The following is a 7,823-nucleotide window of genomic DNA, read 5'->3' on the forward strand; positions in this document are numbered from 1 at the left end:
CCACTTACTATAGGTGGGGTATTAATGGTGTCAAGGCATGAAAAAAAATTATTTAAAAGAGTTAATTGGTCTCTCTTCAAGTAAATATTTTCTAAAAATTTCGGCAGCCTCCTTTGTATTTTCAATACCAAGTTATCGACTCAAAATCAAAACCTGTAAATAATAACCACAAACTCATCCCAATATAAATAAACATCATAACTCCACTAAACACATCAATTTCCATATCCCCTGTAGTTTTTTTTTTTTTATATATATATATATATATATATATATATATATATATATATATATATATATATATATAATTAACATTGTATGATTTCATATACAATATTTAAAACTAATTTATTTACAATAACATTAATTTCTTAGGACATAAACACATTCAAATATAAATACAACAAAACTATATTACCAGTTAAAGTAAGGGCATTGTTCTTAATTACATACCCGACAAAAAAATAATCTAAACATTTTAAAATTTCTTAACATACAGGCAATATAAAATATAATATCAATACTTCCAACACAAAAATTAACTTAAACAAGGATTTCCATCTATGCTTTTACTTTTCAGCTCAAAGGTGCGATGTACTTAACAATATATTTATATAACATGTAAACATTTAGTAAAAACTAGAAAATTTACACTTATTAATAATATATAATTTAAATAAGGGCTATTTGAAGCATACACAATAATATACGCACTAGTTCATTAAATGAAGTACTTATCGTCAATATATTAATTTAATCTAAATTTTATTTTTTGCCAATCCTTTACTAGATATCTTCTTCATTAACCAGGATATGACTTTCTCAAGTTGTCCATTAATTAATACATTATATCTGAAGTTCAGGTAAGAAAGAAAAGGAAAATAGTTCAACCAATGTGCCCATTTCAACAGGGCATTATTTCCATTAACTAGGAAATAATCTTTCAACATGCTCATTTAACATGACATTATTTTCATTAACTAGAAAATAATCTTTCGGCACGCTCATTTATTTAATAGGGCATTATTTCAATTAACCAGGAAATAATCTTTCGACGTGCCTATTTAACAGGGCATTAATTCCTTTAACCAGGAAATAATCTTTCGGCACACACATTTATTTAACAAGGCATTATTTCTATTGTTTTTATTTCATAATTTCTATATTAAAATTACAATCAAAGGAAATTTCTTCTAAAATACTAAATTAAACAATTAATTTATTATAGGGTATTTAATACTTACCTAGTGTTTGTGGGCGTGAAGTGGTCCCTTGTTGTTGATTAGGTCCTGCGACCTCTTCTGCACTAGCACAAAAATCAACTTGTCAATTATTATTCATAACTAAATAATAAAAATCTCATTTTATTTTAAGTTAAGAAGAATAAAATTCTCCTTTTTAACCCTTCATCGAAATTAACTTTTTAATTCTCCAACAATCCATCCGATTCATCTAAAATCACTTTTTTACATTAATAAAATCCAAGTCAAAATTCGTTTTCTCCTTTTTATATGTCATGGCCGAAATTCCTTCAAGGAAAAAGGGTGAATATTTTATTTTTGTAATATCCTTCACCATTCTATATATTAACATTTATAAGCCCATAAATTGCCACAATTCCTAAACAATTGTATTAAATTCTTCAATCTCCCAAAACTTCTTCTTTTGCCGAGACCAATAAAAAAAGGGGGGAGGGGTTTGTTTCTTCCATTTCTAAATTAAACACTTACCCATTAATAATTTATGCTTTCTAATATAGTTCAATAATAAATTGCATCTTTTCAATAATTAACAACATAAATCCCCAAATTCACATAATCATAGCAATTTAATTTTTTCATCAAAACATAAAATTATAACAATTAATCATTCTAAACATGTTCTTCAACTTACTTGGATAAAGATTCAAGGAATGGATGAAAAAAAATTCAAGTTTCCTTCTTCTCCCTTTTTAAACCCTAACTTTAGATTTCTTTCTTCAAAACAAGTTCTAAACACTAAATCACCCCTCTTAATTCTTTTTTCTAAGTGCTAATCACTCTAATTACACTTTTGCTTTTTTGGTTTTTATATAATTTGCAAGGAAACAACTAAAAATCACACAAATCATTTCCCTCTCTTATGGCTTCTAGCCATTGGCCAAGCAAAGAAAAAAAAAGGCATTTATATAGTCCCATCTTTTAAATTTGCACATTGACCCTTTTTGTTTAACATTTTTCAAATTTGTCCCCATCCTTTCTTTCTTAATAAATTAATGCCTTATAACTTTCTTTTGTTTAATTTTGCCCCTCCAAATGCTTGCTTACTATTTATTTATCTATTATTATTATTATTATTATTATTATTATTATTTTTGGTCGGGTTAGAATATAACTGACTTTTACAAATGGTGTCTACCTGGAGGGAATCCAGTGATAAGAATTGTAGGTTAGCTGAAGGGAAGGAATGAGAGTAATGCCCCTTAATGTTCAACCATTCAAACTGAGCGTGAAGGTAGTAGGACAAGTAGGTTTATTAGTTTCCTGAATTCTTGGAGGTCATAAGGTTATCATTTTTTTTCTTGGATACCTTCAGGTAGTTTGGTACGCGCGCGCGCACACACACATATATAGCCATTCCACTTTTTAAAGAGTTCCAGGAACCTTGAGAAGGAATGACCAAAACGATGCGTACAACTGAAAGGAAAGAACCTATTTAGCTAGATAAAATGGTACGCTTTGACTATAATTGAAATGGTGCATAAAGAGCTTATAATGACTATTTCAGTTTGAATTTAAAGAATGAATTTATTCTTCTTCGTCTTCTTCAGGTGGTAGCATATAGTTCTAGTTTTATGACATATACCAATGATAATGTGTAAAATATTGTTTCATCTCTCATTAAAAAAAAGACTAATGTTTATTAAATATAATTTAAAACTTATTAATTTTTAAACAATGTATGACTCATTTTTCATTATTTTTCTATCAGTATAAATATAAATATATCATCCTAAATAACATAGAATGAGTTTTTCAAAAACACTCATAAACTATATGTTACTTTATTCATACTTTATTTTGCTTATTAAAACAAAAAAATATAATGCTAATGTTAATGTTACTTTATCAGGCTAAAAATTAGTGGAATCTTCATAAAATATTTTTTCATTCATGCATCTTGTCTATTCATGTAATATAAATAGTCTTTTATTTAAAAGCACCTTTTTGATTAAATAATTTTGAAATATTAAAATAACAATAATAGTTGTGGTAAAAAAATTCCAATTTTCATAATATCAAAGTATAAATATTAATGTCTAATACTCAATGACTTGTCAACTTTTATTTTTCTTTAAAGTTTCATAAGAGTTTTATGTTTTATGGGAAGTGAAAAAACTTCAAATAAATATAGTTGGACTTAGGCTTTTTTAGTTAATAATCTTAGGCGGTGTTACCTGCAAAAAATACTCTGATAGCCAAGTAAATATAATGTTTTAAAGGTGTTGCTTTCTTGTAGAGAGAAAAGATTATTGCAAGTAGTAAGTGAGAGGAGGATAATTCAAGATCCCCTTTCTTCTTACTTTACCTTTCTTTATATAACCTAAGGAGTAGTATTTGAAAAATATAGGAGTAACTTCTTAGGTAACTTTATTAGTTATAGCCACGTTGTACAAACTAAAGGTGAAGCGTAGATGTAAGCGTAGTGTGTAATGTTAACATGAATAATAATGAATTACAAAGAAAGATGATAAAGAGAAGGAGATGATTGTTCAAAAGAACCGAGCTTAAGGTAGGCTCACTTAAGTTTGGTTTGACCAAGATTAAATAAAAAAAAATGTTAACCCGAACCTAAAATGTGTTTGGTTGGGTTCGGCTTGATCTAATCAAACTGACTCAGGAGCAAAGAATCAAGCCTAAAAAAGGCTTGGTTTGGGTTTGACCTGGTCAAATCTACCGAATAGAAGATTTTGGGTTTGGTTTGATCGTGGTCAAACCAACCCAACACTATCCAAACCAAGCCTTAATTTGGGCTTGGTTTGACCATGGTCAAACCGATCTAATATTATTTGAACCGGGCCTAAAAATAGGCTCGGTTTGAGTTTGGTTTGACATGGTCAAATCAACCCAATACTATTTGAATTGAGCCAAAAAATAGGCTTTGTTTGACTTGATGAAACCAAATATAAGAGGAGATCTTGGGTTCAACATAACCTAGTCAAGCCTAACCCAAATTTAGGCTTGATTTAATTGTAGTCAAACCAATCTAATAATATTTGAATCGACCCTAAAAATAGGCTATGTTCTTTATTTAACCTGGTTAAACTGAGCTAATGTATTTTGCACAAATTCATATCAAAATTTTTCTTATTCTTTTTAACTTGTATCATCATTTACCTCTTGATTAATTTTTTAACATTTGATTGAAAAATTGACTTATGAAAAGTAATGTGAGAATCATACCTGATAAAGCAAGGCATACCAAATAAAATGATGCTTGACATGTGATCCTGTAAAAATATTGTTGGTAGATGTTACATGATCCACATGTAAGGTGGAGCTAAGCCTAGTCACGGGTGAAGTGGAGAGAAAGCAACATGAGATAATGCCAACTTACCAATTTTGAAAATCTTCCTAACCTATTTACTTCTTTGTTGATGGTGGTTTCTTCTCATGTGAGGAAGACTTTTTCTCTCATTATTTCTTTTCATTTTTAAAAATGTCAAAGAAAGTTACTTGCTAGCTTAAATAAAACTTTGGCAATAGAGATCAAGCCAGTGAAAATGGTGAATCTAATCTATATGTTGTTAGTTATGGCGGGGAATTAGGTTTTTCTCGAGGTGGTGGGAGGAATCCTTATTCTAGGTCTCTATCAACTCATAACATTCTCACCAATTACCTGTATGCTAGTACGGTTGACCTTAAATACATTATTAAGATAAATATAAGAATTCCAACCAATTATAAGGTTAGGGTTCCTCTTTCTAATGATAGAATAAACATAGTACACGTTGCTTCTAATTAGGAGTTAGAGACAACTTCTCCTCAATATATGTTTAAATTTAGGTATTCATTACTTTTATGTGATTTTGTGAAGGAGGTTTTTGAATATTATAATTTGTGTTTAAATCAGTTACATCCTAGTGGTTGAATGTCATTGGTAGCCTTTGATAAATATGTAACATTTAAGGGTCATGTTTCTATTATGAAACTGTTTAGGTTTTGTTGTACCTTATATTAGTACGATTGATCTTAAATACATTATTAAGATAAATATAAGAATTCCAACCAGTTATAAGGTTAGGGTCCCTCTTTCTAATGATAGAATAAACAGAGTATACGTTGCTCCTAATTAGGAGTTAGAGATAACTTCTCCTCTATATATGTTTAAATTTAGATATTCATTATATTTATATGGTTTTGTGAAGGAGGTTTTTGAATATTATAATTTGTGTTTAAGTTAGTTACATCCTAGTGGTTGAATGTCATTGGTAGCCTTTGATAAAGATGTAACATTTAGGGGTCAGGTTTCTATTATGAGACTGTTTGGGTTTTGTTATACCTTATCAGATTCTTCTAAGGGTAAGAAATATATGGCTTGGTTTTAAACCTTTTTTTACGAGAAGGAACCAAAATCTTTTAAATAATATGTTTAAAGCTAAATCACTTTCCATTAAAAAAATAGAGATATGAATGGGTAGAGGTTAGCTATAAGGGGTCAACAATCTCTTTAAACAATGTATATGGGTGTTTCTCAGTTTGGAATGTAACTAGTGAAAATGACACAACTTCTCCTTTAAGTCTTTATGAGATGAATGTACTTAAAAAACTTCTTAGTAACCATCAATATCATATCTTTCAGTTAGCTGAATGATTATCTTTGAAAGAAAGTTTATATGGTATGAATACTAACCATTTCTTATATTTTCAAACTGTTCCAATCTTGTGCTCATGTATTTTGTGTAATATTATAAATGGTTCAGGAAACTCACAAAAAGCCTAAAAATATTCTTCCCCTCCAGGCTATTCTACATCAACAGGGGAGGAGGAAGCATCAAATGAGAAAGAGCAGGAGAAAAAGGAGGATGCCCAAGAAGAGGTTGAAGATTCTAAAAAGAAGGTTGAAATGGACATCGAGCCTTCTAGAATAAATAAGGGGAATAATCCTATAATGGATTCAACATTGATTATATATGTTTTCGCAAGAGAAGTAGAAAGAGTATTGATTCTCGTGCACCTTCTCTAAGTCCTCTTTTTAATCATGTACTATCAGTATAAGCAAGTCCTATTCTAATTTTTAATGATGTTGATTTACCTGATTCAGGACAAAGCAATACCATTATTTATATTAGTTCTGGTTTTATGGCGTTTACTGGTGGTAGTTTTAGATTATATCCTTTTCTCAAACTAAAGTAGGGAACCAACCTATTCTTTTATTGAATCTTTACAGCATAAAGAAGGAAGCCAAGAGTGCTTTATTGGAGAAACCCTCCTAGTTTGGATCAACAAGATAGAGTAATACACTATTTTGGTAGGATGTCTCAATTTTCATGAGACATAGAGCAAATTAAAGATTGTGGTTTATCCACTTATATCATCTCCCAGCTAAGAAGTGTTTTTTAGAATTTCCAGGCATTATCACATATTATAAAGAGATGAGAGGAAGAGAGTAATCAAGTATGTAGCTTGTTAGCCAGCACTCAGGGTGAGATCAATATGCTTAAGGTTAGTTAGTAAGAAGCAAAAAAAAAAAAAAATAATCAAAAGTTTAAAGACGTCTTACAACATTGCTTTTCAAGAAAGAGATCAATTTAATATTAATCTTAAATCCATTCATGTATAAGCTATAAAGTATATAGGAGTGGTGGTGGAGTGTAAAAGCAAGATTATTGAATTAGATAAGGTTGTTGAGGATAAACACAATGTATTGCTTGATATCCAATGGAGATTTTATAAGACTCGAGTTGAATGTAAACGCTGAAAATCTAAAAATTTAAGCTTCTGAATTCTCTTGGGAAAAATATTGAAGCCTTTTCAACTTTTTATCTTAGGTCACCAAGATATAATACTTTACTAGGAGATTAATTGGTCAATGAAATAAAGAATCTTTATTTTTAGAATATGGCTAAAAACCTTATTGTTGATTTCTCCCATATATTTATGGAGGTCCATGACTTTGAAACTCAACATTCTCATAAGACTCAACTTGATTCTCAAGGTCACTATCTTTCTAAACCTCCTCCAATTGATGTGAATAAGTAGAAGACCCTAAGACTTTTTTTGGCAATGATATTTTTTTATTAATAAAAAGAGAACTTATCCACTTTCAAAATACTTATAGTATTAAGAGAAGTAATAAATGATCAAGATCAATTATCAAACCAAAGCTAAAACTTGGGCTTTGCCAAACCGAGGAGAATAATAATCATTGAGACAAATTAACTTAAAAGAATATTTCAATCAATCGAGCCAAGACTAAACCTAATTAGGTTCGACAAAATCCAAATTAAGAAAGTATAGAGAAAATGTAATCAAGTGATAACTAGGAGAAAAATAACATGAATATAGGTTAACTTGGAGAAAATAACCTGGATTCGGTTACTCAAAACAAACTGGGTGTATTTGGTTTGGTTAAACTCAAATTTGAGAAGTATTAGAGAAGTGTGGAGAAAATCCAAACACGTTAATTTAGAACAAATATTAAAATGGAGACATTGAATATACCTTTACCTTGTAGATTTAATTAAAGAAATAATTGTTTGATGAGGAAGACATATATAGCCACTTTCAACTTTATTAATTGAAAATTCACATATTTGTAAACGTAATCTTGGATCATATTCA

Source organism: Populus nigra, chromosome 1 (assembly GCF_951802175.1).
Source record: "Populus nigra chromosome 1, ddPopNigr1.1, whole genome shotgun sequence".
Classification (NCBI taxonomy): Eukaryota; Viridiplantae; Streptophyta; class Magnoliopsida; order Malpighiales; family Salicaceae; genus Populus; species Populus nigra.